Source organism: Haemaphysalis longicornis, unplaced genomic scaffold, assembly GCF_048455015.1.
Source record: "Haemaphysalis longicornis isolate Haplotype H1 unplaced genomic scaffold, Haemaphysalis longicornis Haplotype H1 scaffold_5, whole genome shotgun sequence".
Lineage (NCBI taxonomy): Eukaryota > Metazoa > Arthropoda > Arachnida > Ixodida > Ixodidae > Haemaphysalis > Haemaphysalis longicornis.
The window spans coordinates 76,074,702-76,098,583 of NW_027526385.1; the positions used below are offsets into that span (position 1 = coordinate 76,074,702).

The 23,882-nt window shown below is 48.6% G+C and overlaps 1 protein-coding gene across 1 annotated transcript in view; it reads left to right on the plus strand.

The window, feature by feature from the left end:
* The first annotated feature begins 1,273 nt into the window (after window positions 1–1,273).
* LOC144138443 (voltage-dependent calcium channel gamma-8 subunit) overlaps window positions 1,274–23,882 on the plus strand; it is a 54,176-nt gene continuing 31,567 nt past the window's right edge. The window contains exon 1 of the mRNA XM_077670725.1: window positions 1,274–1,455. The gene's annotated coding sequence lies outside the window, so the exon portion shown is untranslated. The remainder of the gene's footprint in view (window positions 1,456–23,882) is intronic.

Here is a 23,882-nt window from a genome sequence, read left to right on the forward strand (position 1 = left end):
GCGGCCGGGAGTCGAACCCGCGATGTCGTACTCAGCAGCATAACGCCTTAGCCACTGAGCCACCGCGGCGGGTCATTTAAAAGAAAGAAAAAAAAAAAGATATGAGGCTGGGCAGGACCCTGAACTTCAGAATCTCTTCACATCCCTGTCGTATTTGACTCCCCCGAGTCTCCCGAGTTTGTAAAGAAAGGGGCAGCGAAGATATTCGTTGCTTTCTCGAAAATCATTACAATGTTCGAAAATATTTAAAAATTAACCTACAATTTGGGTAGAAGCTACGCAAGAAATAGTTTAAAATAAGCTACTAATTACCAATATAGAATTTAATTGAAACATGCTGAATTACTCAAGGAGGTAATTAAACTACACTAACTTGAGCAATCAGCCAAATCGCATTGAATACTGCTCTGGATAGTACCGATAGTACTAGAGATAGTTTTGCATCCTTACGGTAGACTCAAAATAACCAGTAATTTACTCGATTCCTTATATTCTGTATTTCGCCAATAACTTGCTAAAAGCAAAACTGGTGAGTTTCATCTCGTTTTTTTCCCTGTATTTCGTATTTAAACCTCATTTTAAAAGTACATACAAAAAGTGCTGATATCTGTTTTGGCGGGATCTGTCGTACGGGAAATTTCCCTGCAAATTGAAAACGTTCAGTTGAAACCTGCACGGAATCGGGGTGATCGAAAAATGGCCTAATTAGCATGCAGGCGCAATTTGCTTTTAAGCCCCCATCGCTTCTGTTACCACCCTAATGCAATAGAACCTGGCCAACACCCCTACGGGGAAAAGAATTCGCGCAGCGCGCGAACCGGTAAATCGCTCCTAAACCGATTTTTAGGTAGAATCACACCTTAAGCCGCGAGGCGTTTGCGTTAATCCTCTGTGGTTCGCGATTTAGGCTTACACAATCCAGACTAAGCGCTTTACTCGAGGCAGAACGGTATGCGCGGAGTTCAGACTTGCGTAATGGTGTAGCAGCCTTTCGGTGTAGCAGCGTTTCGGTCCCTCCGGGTAGGTGGCGCCAGCTACTAGGAGGTTTACTGTCACCCCCTTGCTCTTATCTCTCTCTCTCTCTCTCTCTCTCTCTCTCTCTCTCTCTCTCTCTCTCTCTCTCTCTCTCTCTCTCTCTCTCTCTCTCTCTCTCTCTCTCTCTCTCTCTCTCTCTCTCTCTCTCTCTCTCTCTCTCTCTCTCTCTCTCTCTCCAAGCGCGCAACAGAGCGAACAGTTAAAAAGAGCCAGAAGCAAAAATAAGTCTGAGGTTGCCGGAGTTGTGAAACGGTACTCGAAGCAGTCGGACTGTGGCTTTCGGCGCTACCCGGCCCAGCGGTAGGTTGTGTGCCGGCGACTCAGCGGGCCCCCCGTTTCGGCGCTGAGGATTACGGCCGCTGTTCGAGCTGCTGGCGCTTTGAAAGAGACGTCGTTAAAAGAACACGTGGATTATAGAGAGTGAGCTACTCTGTTTCTCTCGATTCCTAACACGCCTGTGTGAACACTCGCGATTAGTTTTGTTCACTAACTCCTTCTTTTTTGTAAGCTATAGTTAATTTCCGGTCAAAACAATGTACTGGCGGAATATAACACGCTTAAAAGGCACAGGGTGAGCCCTATACTTACCATGCATTTTTGGCCATTTTGAGGTATATTTTTCTCGGCATCTTCTAAAGATATCTACAGAATGCCCGCATCATTTTCTTTCAAATTTTGGGCTCTTTAAACTGTTCCAGAATTTTTGAAATCAGAATAAAATAAAATTTTTAACAATTTTTTTGCCAGTACCTAAATTTTGGCTTAATTTACATATCGAAAATTTTGTAACAAGAAAGCCGTTGCGTGCATATCTTCATTTCTGGCACAGTAAAGGTGGCAACTTATTTAGATGACAGGAAAAAAGAAACAGCCGGTTTTCCCGGAAAATATATGAAATAAAAGTACCTATTTAATAAAAAACCCTGTTTTGAGATAATTGAGTTTAAAGTAAAAAAAGAGGTGAAAGAACAATACTTTTTCTCCACAAACACCACTTGAGTCGTTTATTTAGTAAGCACCGGCTTCGTAATCATCGTAGAAGTCCTTTTTTTTTCGCTTTTCAGCTTGTTGTCTCTCCTGCCTTGCTATTTTGTTAGCTGTCGAAGCAGCACTATTCGCAAAGTCTCTTTTAGCCACTTGGCGGTGGTGTTGCGCCGATGGTTCAATCCGAATTATTTTGAAATCCTGGCTCGTGCGATGTTACCATCATTGAATGAAAGGACAGCATCCAATGTTGCAATCTTGACAGGGTGAAGCCCAACAGAGACATTTTTTGGCGCGCGGCTCCGAAGCACAAATGTGGAAGAAACATGCACAACGTCTTTGGATTGCCTTGGCTGAAAAATCACCTATGAAATGGTTGCCAAACAATGTCTTGATACAGCTGGTTCCAGATTATCATTTTGATCTGGAGCTGGGAGTTCCTGGATGAAAAAAATGACTATAAACATGGAGCACATTCCAAAATAATGCGTGGTCATTTGCTACTTGCTTGCGGGAAAACTGTTTTTGAGCCAGAAATACAACTTTCTCAAATAAGTGTGATTATAAAAAATGTGCATAAGGAGGTGAACTGCCCTAATTGCGAAGAAAAAGTTATTTTTCTTTTTCAATTTCGCCTTACCCTGTGCCATTAAACACTAGCTTTGAAGGCACAAGCTTAACTTGCGCGATATCTCCTTTTGTTTCTTTTATTCTCCGGCCACATACATGGGTATATTGCGGGAAATAAATCTATCGCGGTTGGAGGTGGCTCATATTCAATTCCTCTTATAGCAAATGTCGACATTGTGACGTCGATGGGCACCCAGATTGGTGCCGGTGTACTGGGAAAGATAGATTAGTGCTTAATTTTTGTTTGAAGTTACCTTCAGAGCACGTTATACAAGTACGTTTTATAGCTATCATATTCTCATGGCAGAGCTACAGCGTTCCGCTGTAGTTCTGCCAATATATATTAGGACGAACATTAGTACAACTCTGCAAAGACATCAGGGTGAATATATTCGTGAACTTACTCAACAGTTTTAGTTTAAACCCATTTCTCCCTTAGAGGGACCTTGCAACATTTTCGATAAGCGCTTTCACTTTTTCCTTCACGTCTGGAAGCACTGCGAAAGCTACAGTTATCGCCAGCACGGAACGGCACTGCTTAATTTGCTCGTCGCACCGGAAACGCCTTCCGTTTCTGCTTTGTTTTTGTCGCTTTTATTTTTAAAGTTGCTATCGAAAAGCGTTCATTTCTGCAACTGAAGGAAAACCGGCCAACAGCCGCTACATGGCCTCAGTGACGTAATTCGGGCCGTCGAAGAACGTCAGGACTGGGAAAGAGAGAAAAATCTTTTGAGCGGGTTTCAAAGTAATCTGATGGGCATAGAGCAGTAATGTTTTGGCTGAGGTACTTTGCGACCATCCAATCAAACTGGGTGTGTTGGGTGACTACGTTCTGCAAGCATTTAAGATTTAAAAAAAAGTTGAAAAAAGTGTTGCAGGGTCCCTTTAAGCTGGTTGCTTTTCACCAAGAAAGGGTATCTATAAGGACGAACACCTCTTCCACAGAATTTTTAACCACACTGCGCCATTTGAGCCTACCCTTCGCTCCCGTATAATCTCATCAATTAAAAAGCGTTTATTCACAGACTCCTTAATGGCCCGTCAGACCTTACGCTGCGCATGTTCAGAAAGTTTACACGAACGCGTGTCGGCGTAAATTTTCTGAGGAGGGGACTAAGGGGCAACCATTAGTCCCCCTTAACTTGATCTCATCCAACTTTATGTCGGTTCCACTAAAACTTTCCGACGGCTCCCCCGTGAAGAGGTTTCACTCCATTCTTGATGACTGGCCAAGAAGAAGAGGGGGGGGGGGGCTGACGGATGCGACATTTCTTCCGCTATGACGACTCGGCAAGGGTTAAGGAGGTCGTCTTCGAATGTGCCAAGTCTTGTGGCCAACAGAATTATTTGATATAACCGGGATGCGGGAGTGCCTTGCTCGTTCTTAAGCGAGACTTAGGTGGTTCATTTTCCTGGAGACGAAGCACTGCGTCATAGCCGGCTACCCACAACGTTTTGAAAATACCCCTCGTTTAAAGTCTCGCAGGGCTTCAGTTGATCAACGGTACGGGGTTTCCCATCAACGACAGTCGAGCACAAAATGTGGCTGGAAGTTACAAGCGAAGTTACAAGTTGTTACAAGTTGTTACACGAAGTCACAATCGCACATTCAACTATGTAAATTAAGTAGACCCTGGATATAACGAAGTTATTGAGACAGCGAACGGACTTCGTTAAAAGCGTGATTCTTTAAAAATGCGTCTCTATTTACTTCTCTGGGCACGCGCGATTCGTTAGATGTTAACGTTTGCGCGAGGGTCTTTGATAAAGCAGCGACTTATTCTTGGCTCATATGGAAGGTTGTTCTCAAAACAAGGGTGCGTGATAAGAAACAGATGATTATACGGATGGGAATTGTTTCAGAGGATATATATATATATATATATATATATATATATATATACATATATATGTAGTAAGGAAGTGAGGGGCTCGTTGAGGAAGTACAGAAAGGTAGGTCGGCAGTCTACAACGCCAAAGGAGGCGTAGGGGTGTGGTTTGGCTCTTTTTTTTTACTACATTTAATGAAGTTAACATGTTCTTTTAATATACGGAAGAAAGAAAGAAAGAAAAACACGCGCCCAGAGTGGGGACCGAACCCACGCATGGGTTCGGTCCCCACTCTGGGCGCGTGTTTTTCTTTCTTTCTTTCTTCCGTATATTAAAAAAAAAACATGTTAACTTCATTAAATATAGTAAAAAAAAGAGCCAAACCACACCCCTATGCCTCCGTTGGCGTTGTAGACTGCCGACCTACCTTTCTGTATATATATATATATGTATATATATATATATATATATATATATATATATATATATATATATATATATATATATATATATATATATATATATATATATATAGCGGGAAGCAATTTCTCGGACACCGGTAAGTATAATGAAGAAAATGAAACACGTCGAAAGAGAGTAGGTTTTAACGTTTCGATCTCTTTCGACGTGTTTCATTTTCTTCATTATATATATATATATATATATATATATATATATATATATATATATATATATATATATATATATATTTATTTATTTATTTATTGTCAAGAAGACAGCCGACACGCCGGTAGCCGGGTGAGGTTGTTTATTCGCAGCAGCGAAGCCGATGGAAACGCAGGTTTGAGCGTGTTGCAATTACCGAGCGCGTTTCTGGCGCATGTACCTCCTGGGGTTCATCGTCTTCCCTGACACCTCTTTGGCGAATATCCCCTTGTGTGGATTGTGCATAATCCTACATGGGCTATGCTGGTGAGGCACATAACCCGATGTCTTGATGGCCTGTTGCGTCCGTTCATTAATTACCCTCGCTACAATATATATTTATATATATATATATATATATATATATATATATATATATATATATATATATATATATATATATATATATAACACAGAAATAAGGGTTGGTCTGTGTTATTTCTACGAGCCCCTCATTTCCTATTCTGATTCGCTATTCTGATTCTGAATCCCTCGTTATAACGAAGTCAGCGGGAAGGCGAAAAAATCGTTATAAGCGGGAAAGAGAGAGAAGGAGTAAACATACAAACATCCGTATTGATTAAAAGAGCAGAGGTCTGAGAAACTGGTCTTGTGCCGGCTACTTCCCACTGGGGGGAGGGTACGGGGTAGAAAAGGAGAAAACAATGCATATGGTAGGCACGAGAAATAACAAAGAAACCTAGTAAGGAACTATGTACTATCGCGCTCACAATGACCTACAACGCTCATTAGTATTCGCCGCTTTATACAACCTTTGTCTGGTACCCGGGGTTGAAGATCAAGTACCCATTAGGACCACAACGTCCTAACGAATCAAGCCTTATACTAACGTATATGCCCATAGTCATCGTTTTGATGATATACTCGCCTGAGTACTAATGCGCGCTGTAGGTCATAGTAAGCGTGATAGTACATGCAGCAAGGCAAATGAACGTCTCACGTGCAGCGGGGCGCCGAATCAGATTATCGCAGTCCAATTTTCATCACGTGATTATCGCTCATATAAAAATACGCGAAATTATTCCGCAGTCTGTGAAATTTTTGCAACCTAGAGCCGTGAATCCAGAGAGACGTCACCGGGGAATATAAACAGGATTTTAACGGCTATAGGCTTTGAGTTCCGGTGTTAGAAATGACAAGAAGGGACGACGAAACGACCTTGGTGTAGTGGAGATGAGCAGTGTCGGAACAAGGATACTCGTAATTATGGTGTCATCATCATCGTCATCATCATCATCATCATCATCATCATCAACAACAACAACAACAACCTATCTACGCCCAATGCAGTGCAAACGCTTCCATAGATCTCCAATTATCCCGGTCCTGTGCTCACTGCGACCAATTTATCCCTGCAAACTTCTTGATCTAGTCTGCAAACTTCTAGATTGAATATGATGCGAATGTATATCTGAAATGAACTGTCAGCTGGAATGAAACGCTGTCAACACTCAAGCTAACAAGAGGTTCTCGTTCCCAAACCTAGCAAAATGCTGTGGAATGAATTCCCCCGAACTTGACGAAATCTTGTAAGTTGCTGCGAACACTGCAGTTATCTTTCAGTTAACATACAACTGCTACTACTAAACTAAATTTAGCCTGTTTTTTTTAACTCGCATAGTCGTTATTTTTGCGTTTTTGCTCTAATGTGTTACAATTTTTCTGTTTTCTCACCCGAGCTTGCCAAATCTTGTGCCTAAGTAGCAATGAACACAGTAGTTATGATTTTACAACTACTGCTAATTAATATATTAGCATTGGTTTGTTTACTGAACTCGTGTAATTGTTATTTTCGCATTCTTTCTCTTCCAATTAACTTGTTTTCCCCACTCGTGTGCTATTATTTTCGCGTTTTCACTCGAACCTTGCCGGAGGACGTTTTTCTTGGCACTGGGCCATATCTATATATGTCCGTTCCCCACCAGGCTGTCCACGTGGAACGCGTTTTTCGGCCAAGACGCCGTTAATCCGGCCACCCGCCGTCGCCATGCGCTCCGACCGCTGAGCATTCGTATCGCGATAAACAGCGGTAGAGCACAGGGCCCGTTCTGAGAACCGCTTAAACGCGTATGCGCAGGAAATGACAATTAACTTAATCGCTACCACCTGCAGTTTGTATGCAACTGCGATGCACCGGTCAACCCTTAACAGTTGATTGAATTCACAGCCACCATGCCCCCCCCCCCTCCTCCTTCTCCTCCTCATCATCATGGATAAATAGCATCAACCCTGCATCTCTGCATCAACCCTTTCCACAGGGCAAACGCGTATCCCAGAGAGTTCGGACCGCCGCTAACCTGCGACAATCCGAACCTCACGGCAAAGCAGCCTTCGTTCGTTATGAACGGAGTTCGTAATAAACAGCATTTTATTCACTTACGGCATAACCCAGATTTGTTCGTTACAAGTGGTTGTTCCCTCTCGGTTTGGCTGTGACAATCGATCTGCGGGCACTGACGGAAGTTCCAGAACACAGCAGTTCCCCGACGTAGCCTTTCGGCACTTCTGTTAGCTGAGCAGCGAAGTTTTGGCGGTCGTGCACAGCTATAAAGGCCCCCGAAAGCATCGGAAGGCCCAGGAATGCCGGCAACGACCGTTTACGCTTGCTCTAGCGATCACAACGTTAGAAACCGTCAACGTGCACTTTAACGGCGGCGTCGTTTGCAGCACATCGTGTTTTGCGCCGCGGAACAAAAAAGTCGGCAAGAAAATAGACTCCGACTTGAGAGCGAAGATATAAACATTTGATTTACGTTCTCTGGCGTTTGCTCCTGGAGTTGGCTTCGAAAATGTAGTGCACCACCCCCGGAGAAAGTTACACGAGTAGACGGCACGTTGTCTTTCTTTAGTGTGAACGTAAGACACCGCGTTTCTGGCTTACGGGCGATCTGTCACTGCTGGGCCGGCGTAAATAGAAGCTGCAGGGGAGCTGCAGAACTCGGGAAAATGTTTCGTGGAGCGGGAGGGGGGCATGCACCTGGACGCGTTGTCCGTCTCAACGTCGAGGATGCGTGAGACGTTTGTTGATATTTCCGGGGACCGGAATTCTGTTTTCCAAGAAGAACACACAAAACGTGGCGCAGAGGAAGGGGGGACAGAGAGTAGGCAACCGTGTGTCGTGAAAGCGCGTCTTTTGATTCCTCTGACGTCCTGAATGTACAGTAAATCATAGTCATAAATGACTGGCTTTGTCGTACTTCTGCTTGTATTCGAATTGTTTCTCGGTTACAGCAGCCGTGCATGCAGTGCAGAGCCTCCCAATATAGCTAAACGTAAATCACGCTGTACAGGATAACAGTACACCACATGGTGAACAGTGGTGTAGGTTCTGTGGACTGCTCGGCGCAGTGAGTCTGTTTGCAGGTCGTTCCGTCGCGTCAGCACCTTAAGAGGCCGTTGCAACGTAACCCAACCTAACTTAACATAGCCTTCGAAACTTAAACCCAACCTAAGACTAACCTAAACGTAACCTAAAACTAACACAGCGCGGTGCGACGGAACCTGCAAAAGACTTTCCTCGGTGGTTGCCACCGAGGGCAGAAAAGGTTGGTCGAACCCGCGGGAAGGACCGTATCTATGGCAGAGGAAGGAAGCAACGATGATGATGATGATGATGATGAAGCAGAGGGTTTTGGACTGCAGTGGACACAATCAGGCTGACGGCGATGATGGTGATAGTAGTCGTAATGATGATGACGATGGGTCAAACATGTACGCTTTGAAGGAGTACTGACACTAAATTTCTCGTTTTCGGTTTTTATGCTGTAAAGAATACCTATTGGTCCAGTAATTACAAAAATCGAACCAAAAGTGGCCAGCCGCCACCGTAGAATTAATCATAACACATTTATTCCAATCAGTTTTAAATTCGATCTTCACGCGCCAAATGACCGTTCAAATGCAGGACGGAGAATGTGACGTCACGGTTTCCGTGAAGTCAGGGACGTTCGCCGCATCGTCTGCTGCGATTGCACATGATCCGCACTCGTCCGCGCAGTCAACATGTCGTCTGAATCATCAGACTCGGATGAGTCGCTGCTACCAGACAGACAGACAGACAGACAGACAGACAGACAGAACAACCTTATTTGGCCACATATTGGGCGCTTAGGCCGGCGACGTCTTCGCCGTCGTCCGTTTTTTAATATCGCTGCGGCTCGAACCGGCGCAGACCGTGATAGCAACAGCTTGTCGCCACTCTTCCAATCAATCTGATCGCCGAGAAGAAGTTCCACATGCGAGAAAGTAGATGTTAGCGTGGTGAAAAATTATGCTAGGGATTGTTATCAGCGATGAATTTAAAAGCGGCGATCAGATATTTGCCGCGATGGTAAGCCTCGCTGACCAGCAGCGGAGGTTCGGTGGGTCGAGCCGGCACTGTCGGCACAGCGGTGCGGCGAGCGGCCGAAAGATGGCGCCACCTGCGCGGTAGAATCAAAACAGGCTACGGCAAATGTCTTGGTCACCGACCGCTCAAACGGCAATTATCGCCGATAAAGTTCCCCATGCGAAAAATGGGATGATGAAAAGTTGTGTAAGGGGTGGTCATTCGCAGTTGTACAGACAGCGGCGATCAAATATTCGCCACGATGCTAAGCCCAACACTCAAGCTGACCCGAGCAACGCGAGCATTGCGGGGCTGGTGGGGACGCCCCTTTTCTGAAACACGCTGCGCGTGAGCGCGTTGCGTTTGGGTTCCCCTAACTTGTTGGGGGCCCCCAACACCGCCTTCCCCTATTCTAAAACTGCCTAATTGCTTCCACTCCGCTTTTACTGCAGCTCCACCGTCAACTTCGGGCTCTGCAGGTAGCAGCCGAGAAGTGCAACGAGCAAATTCTGTTGGCTGGATTGGGCGACAGTTCTTGCGGCCGCCGCCACGCACGAACTCAGTTCACGTTTCGTGCTGCACATCGTCACGTGGAAAATATTTCATCTTGGCGTCGTCATCGATTTGCCTGGACAGGCTTCCACTGAGCAGTACTTCGCATTCCGCGAGCTTGCCATAGCAGAACTTTGAAGAGCTCGACGACGCGCACAGGCCGCTCAGATAAGTCACCGCGCAGTTTACGGCACAACTGTTAGGGAACACCATGCGCCGGCCACGAACTGAAGAGCAAAGACGTCGAACAGGCAAAGTGCTCGAAGTTTACAGGAATTGATCACAGAGGCACACCCACGCCTCCTGCCGAAACGAAGACCACCGCCAACAGCAGCGCAGGGTATCGTTTCCGGTTCCGAAAACTACTTACGACGTCACCCTGAACCGGCCAGACACGCCGGTCAATGTGTCGTCACGCCGACAGCGATTTCGCTAGTGCTGCCGATTTGTCATAGCTCGCGGCCGGGACAATTGAAATCGATTTTAGATGTGATTCCGGCCTCGGATCGCTGCAAACATTTCTGTGAGGCGTCTGTACAAACTAATGAAGCCAATTATATCATTTTTTAGGCGTCAAGATTTGGTGTCAGTACTCCTTCAAGAGGCAGACTGCGCATTCGTAAAAGGCTCAGATTTTCTTGTGAACATTGAAACGACTGTACGGTCCACAACTTCCCAGATTCGTCGTGTGTGCAGGTTTATAGTTGGAGTGGGCGGACGAAGACGTTTAGTGGATGATGACTTCCTTGTTGGAGCGCAAACCCGGTCCTGCCCTCAGCGGAAGTCATGATGGAACCAGAAACACGCAAGATCCAGCGCCGCGGCCCTCACGTGGCTCCCCGCCACGGGCCTTGGTCACGAAGAGGAACTCGACCGGCCGCCATCACAGCAGACGTGCAATACATTGCCATTCAAAACTCGTTTCTTCAACGCCGGCTTGTCGCTGTCCGAACAAGTTCAAAAAGGGGATACCAATGGGGTGCTCTGTCGGCGATTGCTCGTTGCCAATAGAAAGAGCTGTGTGAGGGGGTCATCATCGTCATCATCATCATCATCATCATCATAATCATATCTACGCCCACTGCAGGGCAAACGCTTCTCCAATAGATCTCCAATTATCCCGGTCCTGTGCTAACTGCGACCAATTTATCCCCACAAACTTCTTGATCTCATCTGCCCATCTAACTTTCTGCCGCCCTCTGTCACGCTTGCCTTCTCTAGGGATCCGCTCTGTTACCCTTAATGACCAGCGGTTATCGTGCCTTCGCATTACGTGCCCTGCCCACGTCCATTTCTTCTTTGTAATTTCTACTACTATGTCCTTAGCACGCATTTATTCCCTGACCCACTCCTCTCACTTCTTGTCCCTTAACGTTACACCTATTATCTTCCGTTCCATCGCTCACTGAGTCGTCCTAAATTTAAGTTGAACCCTTTTAGTGAGCCTCCAAGTTTCCGCCCGTAGGTGAGTACGAGTAAGATGCAGCCGTCATACACTTTCTCCTTCGTCGACAATGGTAGGCTGCCACTCATTACCCGAGAATGCCTGCCAAATGCAGTCCACCCGAATGCAGTGCCCAATGCAGTGAGAAGGCGTTAGGGCGAAAAACATGCGAGAGAGGAGAAGAGAGGGGCCTTTGTGTACATCGGCGGTCTCTGCTTCTGGAACCCGCGTGCCCCAGATACAACCTACCAGGCCCTCGTGGTTTTGTTTGCTTTTTTTCGGGCGTGACGAAAAGTTTGGGCGCCGACCAACACCAGCTCGCCATCTCTCTTTCTCTCTCTGAGTCCTGCCTCTGAGCCTCCAAGTTAGGGTGCTCGTGATGGCCTCGGCTCCCTCCCCTGTTTGTTTTGTCTGTGCCTGGAAATGGCCTGCTGGCTCCGGGCTGCCGCCGGCCGACCGCGGGTTCCTCCGCAAATGCACCGCACTCGAAACGGGCTCGAGAGGGCGTTAGCCAACGATACCTTTTGCCCGGGCATGAAGGATGAAGTGGACCGTCCGACAAGCGCGACGAGCCCAGCGTCGCATGGGTACGCGCGACTCGCGGGAGCAAGGAAAGAGGCGCTCGCTTCCCGTCGAAGCCTGTCCGAGTCTGTTGTATCGGTAATTATTGTAGGCCTTGATGCTAGTTTCTATTGCAGTGTCATCCATAGCGGATATAGGAGAATTCACGACGTAGATTAGGAAACAAACATCGGTCTGGATATACGGGGTGATCAAAGTTAAGTCGACAGGCTTTTTAAAAATTAGGCGCTTAGATATACGGGAAGACTACCTATACACTGAGGTTATGCGCCGAGGGGGACACAGAATAAAGTTGTAATTATTAGTGTCGGTGGCTTAATTAACTCAAATTGAATAATTAATCTTTTAGTGGCTGCAGTAAGCAGACATGCTTGTATTGAAAAGTTAGACGCAATCCTGTTTCGACGCAGTTCCATTTGGCAGAATTCTTCTAGCGGATCCGTACTCCGAAATATCGAACTGCAAGTTTAATTGCCGTTCGCACCCGCCGCGGTGGCTCAGTGGCTAAGGCGTTGCGCTGCTGAGCACAAGGTCGCGGGTTCGATTCACGGCCGCGGCGGCCGCTTTTCTGATGGAGGCGAAAAGCAAAAGAGCCCGTGTGTGCAAGATTTCGGCGCACGTTAAAGATCGCCAGGTGGTCAAATTAATCCGGAGCCCTCCACTACGGCGCGCCTCATCGCCTGCGTTGCGTCGGCGCGATAAACCCTACAATCAATCAATTGCCGTTCGCATGGTTACGCATGCAAGACAGTGTAATACGGCGCAAAGCTCCTCCCTTTTGTGACGTGCCTGCTGTGTACGGTGCTTAGTTTGACAACGAGGTGAAGGCATAGGCAAAAGTGATAACTGGCACCCTTTCTTTTCAGCCTTGGCTGGCGTTATCGCAATCTGCAGTAGGCGGAACCGCTATCGAAACACAGAACAAAAGGAAGGAGCTTTGCGCCGGTCGTCACTATCTAGCATGAGTAATCATGCGAACGGCAATTAAACTTCGCAGTTCGATATCTCGCAGTACGGATGCGCTAGAAGAATTCTGCCAAATGAAACTGCGTAGAAACACGATTGCGTCTAACTTCTCAATACAAACATGCCTGCTTACTGCAGCCACTAAAAAGTTAATTATTATATCTTAGTTAGGCCATGACATCAATAATTACCGCTTCATTCTGTGTCCCCCTGGGCGCATAACCTCACTGCAGAGGTGGTCTTCATGTAAAGCTAAGCGCCTAATTAAAAAAAAAAAACATGTCGACTTAATTTTGATCACCCTGTATTCCACCGTAACGGCGAGAGAAAATGAGTCCGAACCAGCGGATATGTGACCGCTGAGAGGTAAGAAGGAAGCAACAGGTACAAACAGGAGGAGAAGGTAACCGGCGACAGGCGTGGATAAAGTAACGTGTATTACGAAACAGTGTCATGCATGCGTGTTTCGTAATCCGCGTTGTTTTCTTCGCGCCTGCCGCTTATCTTTCCCTGGTGCATGCTTGTACCGCCGGCAGTCCTCATGATAGCGGCATGATGGCCGCGTTCGCACGCCAAGCAAGGGGGACATTTAGCGGGGACGCCTTTTGATGCTTGCCTAGTTACCACGTCCGTGACTATCATGCTCGAATTACTCGCATGTGCCTCAGTACACGTCTCTAACAGGCGTTTATAAGACGAAGGCCACAATACATGCAAGGAACCCTGCAACACTTTTTTTCAACTGTTTTTACATCCTAATGCTTTGAGAACGTAGTCAGCAAACACACTAAGTACTTATAATAAAGGGTCACAAAGTACCTCAGATAAAAATTGCTGCTCTATGCCCACTAGATAACTTAGAAACTCGCTCTGGAGGTTTTTCTCCCTTTCCCTATCTTGGTGTCCTCCCAGCGCTCGAATTACATCATTACAGCGCTATCGAAGCCCCTCGGCTCGATTCCCACCCGGACTCCGGTTTACCTCATCTTCTTTTCAACTATAGTATACTTTACTGTTATACTCTGTGCGCCGCTGGCGAATAGTCACGGGAGTTGTGGAGCCGTTTCTCTGCAACAGACGCCGGACGGAGGGTGTTTTTTTAGATGCGACGCAACTCTTGCTCTGAGGCATGTCCCTCCTGCGTCGTCGCGCCGTCCGTCCGCAGCCCTCCTCCGTTCTTCTCTCCCACAGCTGTGTGCAACACTCTCACTCCGGCTCATTAGCATACCACCGCTGGCGCGCTTGTTTGGGAGCGCTTCACTGCGTTAACAACTGCTCCGGCGCGCGCGGTGTGCGCAAGTGCGCGCATGCGCGACTCTCCTCCGCTGTCTCCTCTCCTTCAGGCGCTGTGAATATAAAGCGGGTAGCGCGCTGCGGCGGTTCAGTCAGCACTCGCTCTCGTTCGACTCCACGTGACTTTGCTTGACGACTCCGTGCTTGACTTGATTCTTCCGATGAAGACGTGATGGAAGCGACGGTCCCTTCAGCGAGTGGGCTGACACAATCCAATACCAGCGTCAGCGCAAACGCTCAAGGCAACGTTACGGCCAATTGAATTGAACCCCCGATGCGTCGCATCACATCAGGGTTCCCTCGCGGGAAGATGGGCGTAATTTTTTTCTCAACGAACTACGTAATGCTTTCGCATCGAAAGTCTGCAAATATTGTCACGAAATCACAAAGATCTGTCTAGTCCAGCGCCCTCCAGAATGCTATTGAGGAAAAGTGAGGTTGGTGAAACGGAGAAGCGGCGTAATAATGGTTACACTTTAGTAGGAAATTTTGCGAAATTCTGTAGGCGTAAAAAAAGAACAAAGAACAAAGGCCCCGTATCTGCTCGCTTCGCTGTAAATGTCGTCGACAGACGATAGTCTTCTGCCTCTCCTGTCACGTGACATCCTATGCTCTCTTCCCTTCCCACCCCTCACGCTGCACCCCCTCTCCCTCCTCTCATGATGAGTGCAATGGAGGTTTGGTCAATTGAAATGCATTATTCCGCGGCGTTCGTCGTGCTCGCGCGCCAGCCGTTGCGGCTATTCGTTTCTGTTTTGCTTTAAAGAACCGTCTTTTGTTTCACTGTCGCTTTCTTCGATCGGACGTGCCTCGCAAAGCTCCGCCAACGTTTCGAGTGTTGAGCTGAAACTCCCTCCCGGAGCCCTTAAAACCAGTGCCCATCGACGTCGGAAGATGTAAGGAACGGCTTGACATCAGTTTTCCGGACTTTCCCGCGTTTTCCTGGACGCAATTTCCACTTTTTTTGTGGACCACGCCGGGGTTAGGCCTAATGGCCAGGCCTACCCGCGACCAGCCACCTGACCCACGCCTGCAGCCGCGGCCATGGAGGTCGTAGTGCAAGGAGAGGATATCGACCCGTCCGAACTCAGCCAAGACGGCTGGGAAGTAATACGACAGCACGCCAAAAGTGAGTCTTCTGGAATTCCCCCAACAAACAATGCACCCGGCCGCAACGGTGCCCGGAACTGACCTGCCCGCCGTGGCCCTCCGGCATCGCCGCTCCCCGAGGAGGACATTAAGATCATCCTACGCTCAAGAGGAGGACTCGACCTCGGATCAGTGCCCCAGGCCACACTGGCCAACGCTATCTTCCAAGAAGCATGCATTGCCCAAAACATGGCTGATTAGATACGGGTTCATCGAACGCCAAACTACTTGCTTATCAGCACCCCCGCTGAGGAGAGGGCTCAAAAATACGCCTCAATTCAATTCATAAGCATCAAAGTCCGACGATACGAGATGGCCGCACACGTCTCAGCCCCAGACAACACCGTCGCTGGAGTCATATTCAATATACCCGAAGACGACTCTCCTGAAGACATTTTCCGTAGCGCCACGAACTACTACAACCCCGACCTGCAAATCTTGTCAGCAAAACGCCTCGGAACCTCCAGCATGGCATATATTCTATTCAATGGCACCCGAGACCCTTTCTGGATCAGGTACAGTGCAGGGACTTTCCGGTGCAGGCCCTTTAAACACAAGGTCTGCACAGCTTGCTGGCAACCCAATCATCGACAAGACGTCTGCCCGAATGCAAGGCCACCGCCAAGGTGCAACACCTGCGGGACCCTCAACGCCGCTGCAGACCATACATGCCTCCCGAAGTGCATCGTGTGTGATGGCCCACACCTCACTGGATCAGCGGACTGGCCGCGACCGCGATTTCAACCCCGCCGGCAGCCCCTGACCTACGCCCAGGCGGCCATTGCCGGCCACGACCAACACGACGCCAATACCAACCAACAAAACGCCCCAAGAGTTCCGAGTACGGCCACACAAAAGAAACCGGAAGCACGTGTAACCAGAAACAGGAGAGCTCGCAACAACAGGAGAAAACACTAAATGTATACGATCCTCGAACAAGCAGCCGGGAAGCGACAAGGTGAGCAGTCCCAGTGCCTCCTCTCGCTGCTCACGCCAAAGCGCTCAAATATCCGCCCCCCTCCTTCCAGAGCTAGTCAAGGAGCTAGCTAACATAAAAGCGGAGTTGGCGCTTCTCAGACAAGAAAACTACACGCTGCGACAAGAAAATGAGGTGCTAAAATCGCATCTTGAAAACCGCCCCCAGGAAGACTCTGATAGTAACCCCCCTGCCTCCAAATGTAGAACTGTAGGTGACTCCCCGGAAAATAGGGTAGAGGAACCTATGAAGGATGACGAGGTAGATAAAAGAATTACCATCCTAGGAAAGAGCTTAACCTCAGTAAGAAAGACATTTCACGAGCAAAAGAACGAATTACAGTCCAACATGACCGCCATACAGGCTAGCATAGAAGCTCTCCGAAATGAGTTGCACACATTCATAAGTAACTTCATGAAAAACATAAGCACCCCCGCAGGGCTAGTCCCCCAAACCGGACTTCACACAGGGCTTCAACATGGATTCGCAACCCAATAATAAAACCCGCGCAGTTAGAATCTGGCAATGGAACTGTAGCGGTTTCGCGAAGAAAAGGTGCAAACTCCAGTTACTCGTTCAATCAGTCGAAATTACCCCAGATGTAATTGCCCTTCAAGAGACGGGCAAATCAGCCAAACTGCCAGGCTATGAAGCCTTCCAAAGCGACAGCGATCACAAAACAGCAGTACTTATTCAGCGTAATATCACCCCCAGCAGAACCCAATTCGACACGATTTCATTACGATTCTGCCCACCAAAAAAAGAGCCACAAAGCTCTTCATTCTAAACGTGTACAGTAATCCCAAAGCGCAACACCATCGATTTCACTTTCTATTCTCGCTAGCCAGACGAGAGGCGGGTCCCTACGCATTGGTTGTGCTAGGAGACTTCAACGCACCACATAGAGCATGGGGTTACTCCAAATGTACGCACAAAGGCAACGACCTCTGGGATCAGGCCCAAATTCATCACTTTACAACAGAAACAGAACCAAATACCCCAACCAGGATAGGTAACAGCGTACAGAAAAACTCCACCCCAGACCTCACTTTCACTACACGCCGAACAGGTCAGGTGGAAAACCACGGATGAATCACTTGGAAGCGACCATTTTATTATACAGATAGACCTTGAGCTCACTCATGCCATCAACGAAACTCACAAACAACAACAACTCACCGACAGGCCCGAGTTCAGAAAAGTCAGAGAATCAAGGCGAACAAAGCACACGAAACCCCCCGGACCTCCACAGCTGGGTCAAACAACTGGTTAAAGACGTGAAATCAGTCACTCAAAGGACAGACCCTGAAATTCCCGCGGAAACAGTGGACACGCATCTTCAACACCAATGGGAAGCATTCAAAAGCGTTCAGAAAAGGTGGAGGAAAAATCAACACAATCGAAAACTACGCCGAAAACTCGCTGATTTAGAATCCGCCATCCAAAAACACTCTTCCACTCTCACAGAACCAATGGGACGAAATTTGCGACCGAATTAACCTGGGGATGAAACGTACCTGGCAACTACTCAAACACCTGTTGGACCCCAGCAAGTCGAAAATAGACCAGGCCCACCGACTCACCCACATTATACAATACTTCACTGGCTCGGACACATACCTTATTAATCGCATCAAAGATACGTACCTTCCCAAAACCACTCACGACCCCCATACACGGGCACAGACAACCCGAACATGGACAGGGACATCACCGAAGCAGAGGTTAAGGGAGTCATACTCAATTTACGACTTGGCTCAGCCCCGGGTCCTGATCAAATCACCAACAAGATGCTAAGAAATTTAGACGACGACTCGATAGTCGAGATCACCAGCTACTTCAACTACTACTGGAAACAGGGCACACTACCGCAGTCATGGAGACACGCCAAAATAACAATTATTCCCAAGCCCGGTAAACCCCTCTCTCTTGAACACCTACGACCTATATCCCTCACGTCGTGTCTGGGAAAACTGCTTGAACCCTTTATACACGCAAGACTAGTCCCTCATTTACAAACGACGAGCTCTATACCGCATACTATGATTTGATTTAGGGCGGGGCTTTCCACGCACGACATTCTTCTCCAAATCTCGCACGAAATCATAACCCCTAGAAACAACCTCGACACAGCAGCAATCCTAGCACCCGATTTATTAAAAGCATTCGACAACGTATCCCACTCAGCCATTATGCGAAAACTTAGTTCAGTAAACCCAGGGCATCACACATACAATTACATACGGAGCTTCCTAACCGATAGAACGGTCATCTTGCAGATTGGAGGAGTTACGTCGGACGCGGTAAAACTCCAGGCTAAAGGGACGCCCCAAGGAGCAGTTTTTTCGCCCTTGCTATTCAATCTGGCCGTACTAGAAATTCCCCAACGACTTGACCAGATTCCGAACCTTAGATACAGTTTATACGCTGATGACATTACCTTGTGGGTCAAAGGCGGAAGTGAAGCACAAATAGAACAAACCTTGCAGGAAGCAGTACAACAGGTGGTAACATGAGCCGAGAAGGCAGGATTAACATGCTCTCCTAGCAAATCCGAATTGCTTCTACTGACCCCCAAGACCCGTTGCAAAGTATCCCCTAACATCAAAGTCCACATAGGGGATGATCCCATACCAGAAGTCTCCGCGTTCAAAATTCTAGGATGCATATCCAAAACAACAGAGCAGATAGCGAATATCTGAAAACTCTTGAACGGCACGTCGCCCAAACGATATGCCTTATCAGTAGAATCTCAAACCGACGGAAAGGCCTACGTGAATGCGAAAGAATTCAGCTAATCCAATCACTCGTCATTTGCAGAATCACGTACTCCCTACCATAATTGCAACCCTCTAAAACCGAATTGCAAAAAGTCAATATTTTAATTCTGAAGGCATACAAATCGGCGTTTCAGCTCCCTCTAAGCACTTCCACTGCCAGATCGAGAGCTGAGGGGTACACAACACGGCAGAAGAGCTTATAGAAGTTCGCATATCGAATCAAATAACTCGTTTATCCAAAACGCCAACTGGAAACCACATTCTCAAACAACTGAAAATCAACCAGGTCAATAATACGGAAGACAGGTTCCCCCTACTCCCTGAAATTCACAAATAGCTGTCTGTCAAACCAATCCCCAGAAATATGCATCCTGTATACCACACCAAACGCAGAGAGCAGAGGGCGAAGGCTCTACAGCAACGATTTCCCACCAAAGCGGAAACAATCTATGTGGACGCGGCAGTATGTACGCATCGTGCTGCATTCGCAATCGCAGTAACCAACGACCCCATAACCCCCCCCCCCCCCCCCCCTTAACTCCCTAACACTTCTCACCTCCAATCCTGCAACTGCGGAAGAGGCGGCTATAGCCCTAGCGCTCGTAGAAAGGCCAACCCCTACAACCATAATCTCCAATTCTAAGACGGCATTCACATTTTTGCCGCATGCAACGAAAACTCGTATGGGCTCCGGCGGACGCTGGCCTGGAGGGTAAGGAGGCCGCCCACAGTATAGCTCGAGGGCTTACTATCCGAGCCGGGGCGAACACGTTCCCCTACCGTCGTGTCAGATCCGCCAGAGACAGCATGATCTCATATCAAAAAATAACCATGCACTACCACCTCTCCCACAGAAAACTCTCCTCAGTCAGTGTGCTGCTCAAACCCGCACAAGAGCACACTTGGAGACTCCTTCAAACGAACACCTTTCCGAACCCCGCCAAGCTCACCCTCATCACCCTCCCTTTACCCCTCACCAAACTGCAAAACATGCGGAGCCCTCGCGACCCTTCCCCACATCATATGGGGATGCATCAAAGACCCTTCCCTCGCCCCCCCCCCCCCCCCCCTCGTTTCCTTCAATGAGCAGTGGGACGAGGCACTGGCGAGCGCAGACCAGGAGAACCAAATCTCCCTGGTCACCACAGCCGCCAGAGCCGCCGACGTCGCTGACGGCATAAACCGGCAGCCACAACAGCCTTCTTACCGCGCAAAGCTCAATAAATTGCTTTCTCGCTCTCTACCTCTCTCTCACTGTTTGTTTTTACGTCGCCTCTCTTTGAAACCTTTTCAACGCGTTGCTTTTTTTTTCATTTGTTAAAGTAAATCAACGTGTATTCTTCGTTAAAACAACACTGGTACTCTCCCGTATCTACTATTATGAACAATATGAAAAGGAACCCAGGAACGCGTAGAAAAAACCCTCCGACCCAGCTATGAGTGATACGCAGCGGCCGCCGTCGGAAACAAAGTGGAAAGGGGGACGCTGTTCTAACAACTGTCCCCATTCCCGCCGTGCGTCTTATCGGCTGTCGGTCGATACCATATTATCGGCGAAATGACGTAAGCTGCTGCTGCTTTGTAGAAATGCCAGCGTGGTGGGAGTGCTAACAGTTAGTGGAACAGCGTCCTCCTTTCCCCCTTTGTTTTTCACAGCCCCCTCCGCGTATCGCTCCGAGTCTGTTTTGAGGCTGTTTGCCACGCGTTCCTGAGTTCCCTTTCATATTGCTCATAATTATATCTTACCTCGATTGATTGTAGGGTTTAACGCACCGACGCTTCATAGGCGATGAGGCGCGCCGTAGTGGAGGGCCCCGGATTAATTTTGACCACCTGGGGATCTTTAACGTGCGCCGAAATCTCGTACACACGGGCGTTTTTGCTTTTCGCCTCCATCAGAAAAGCGGCCGCCGCGGCCGGGAATCGAACCCGCGACCTTGTGCTCAGCAGCGCAACGCCTTAGCCACTGAGCCACCGCGGCGGGTTTATATCTTACCTCAAATATGCCGGAGGTTTCACTTTCACTGTATAATATAGACATGTGTGACCCATGGCAGCAGCTTTTGTAGTTTGGAATGGACTTGCCTACAAATTATTCGTGTCCAAGCATTCTTTCGACTGTTTGTTGGCCGGGCGGTTGAGTCGAATGACACAGGCAGAGAGACAGGCCAACATTTTTGCGTTTAGGTAGCCCAAGAAAGACCATCGTCTTCAAAACCGAAACGCGCATTTCTGTGACGCAAATCTGTTAACCAAGGCGTCACCACGCAGTCACGCGCGACGCTGTCCAGGACGGGACCAGCGGCGCCGGAGAATCTGCCAGCGAAGTCTTCCCCGGGCGTCTCTCCGGCTAAACCTGCATGCGCGTCTGTCACGCCCGAGAAGATTGCTGTTTTAACTTGCCCCCTAACTCGCCAGGAGGGGCTGGCCGTTAAAAATAATCACCCTGTCCTGCCTTCCCCCCTAATGCAAGCACGTGGCGGCTTCAAGACTCGCCCATTGAGGAGCGTATTAATGTTGCACCGCGCCTCTATCAGGCGCCTTATATTCGTCATCTCGCATCTCCGTCAAGCTATCTCGTCTGGGGCAGGCGCTGAGCAAGACGGTGCCGCTTAAGCAGCAGCAGCAGCAGTCACGTCGCAAAGACGGCGCTCCTCGGTGACGGCTCATCGCTCAGGCGCGCTCACCTTGGAGCCACTGTGGCAACACCGACAGAGGCTACAGCTCGGATCTTCTTTCCTCGTTTTTTGGCGCGAAAAAAGAAGAGAGAAACGGTAGGAGAGCTTGGCGCATTCGAGGCTGCGTGAATATTTGAGCTGCTTGGGGTAAACGGCGTGGCATTTCCTCTGGCCGCTGCGCATTTTGTTGATTAAGTGAAGTGACTCTCTAATCGACCGTCGAGGTAAGGCCAGCCTTGCCTGCGGGTCAGCGAGCAGGACCACGCCTTGCGCAATTTCGTGGCGGTCGTCCGCAACGCCCAGCTGCTTACGAGAAGACCCACCGCGGTGGCTCAGTGGCTATGGCGTTGTGCTGCTGAGCACAAGGACGCGGGTTCTGTTCCCAGCCGGGGTGACCGCTTTTCTGATGGAAGCCAAAAGCAAAAACGCCCGTGTGAACGAGATTTAAGCACACGTTAAAGATCCCCGGGTGGTCAAAATTACTCCGGATCCCTTTACTACGGCATTTCGTCCGCAAACACCCATCATCATCGTCAGCGATTCGCAAGCCGCCTGCAGACAATTGATCAGAAATTATCTGCACCACCGCACAGCCCGCCTCATGAAAGACGCGCTCGACTACAAACCGTACGCGTTCCACATTATTTGGACTCCTGGGCACGAGGGTTTGGCAGGAAATGAGCGGGCACATACGCTCGCCCGAGCAACTATTTACCGGGCACCTGACCAGCTCTCGTCAACCTTAAGCGGTACACAGCCGTCCTTAAGTGATGCACAGCCGTCTTTTAGCCCGCGCGAATACCTTGAGTCTTTTCGCGCGCAGCGCAAGGTACATCCCTCCCCCATCGTACACTCACAAGGCGGCAGTCCGTCCTCCTCCGACAGATTCAGACAAACACATTACCCACTGAACATCTCACACATCGCTTTCGAAATTTACCCGGCACCCCTACTTGCTCGTTCTGCGGAGGTTACCCAAACATATTCCACACAATATGGGCATGTGATCGACATCCAAAGTTGACCCCCATCCCGAATCCAACTCTAGCATCCTGGGAGGCAAGTCTGGCTGACCCCAGCGCTGCGACACAGCTCCTGCTGACGTCCAGAGCGGGGGAAGCCATGGCCATGGCTTCCCAAGACGGCGCCATGGACTAAGGGTGCTCAGGAAAATAAAGTTTACTTCCTTCCTTCCTTCGCCATATCGTCCGCGTTGCGTCGGCGCGTTTAACCCTGTAATCAGTCAATAGGAGAAACCGGGATAATCGGTTGTTGTTCTATTCCGTGTGTGCGTGTGTGTGTATGTGTGTGCGCGTGCGTGCGTGCGTGCGTGCGCGCGTGTGTGTGTGTCGGGATTACATCATTCCCTGTCTTCTATTTTAGCTGTAGAAGCTACACGAAATTGGCCGGGCGCACACACTTCTGTGGCAATTATACGGCCTTGCAGAAGTACAGTAGAACCAGCGTGAGGGGAGCTCTTGCAAGACTAAAAAATGCAGCCAAGGAAAATTCTTTAGCTTGCGGGTCTTCCGGGCACCGCGCAGCCTCTTCTCTGCCAAGTGATGTCATCTTTCGTTGATGTCACCCTGCGATAATTTCGGTGATACGAGATTTCCGGAAGCTGCATGTAGCTGCTGACCACAGCATAACTGACAACTGGAGATGCCTTGCGTGACCAGGAAGGCTGCGGGTCGCGAAACATTTCTTGGGTGTGGCATTCTGCAGACGCTGTGAATCCTCCTTTCGGCTTAGTGATGGCACCCCGAGTTCCGAGGTGCCGGAGCGGAGCATTTAAAAGTTCTCCCATCTTTTTTTTTTTTGAAAATTCCGGGCCATCTCCACTAACGTGAAACCTGGGGAGGGGCGACGCATGCAGTGTATGAGTGTATTTTTGGCGCCTTGGCGTTTTTTGCCAACGGAAGTGAAACCATTGCGGAGTAGAGCTATACAGCTTTCCTGTAAAAGTCTG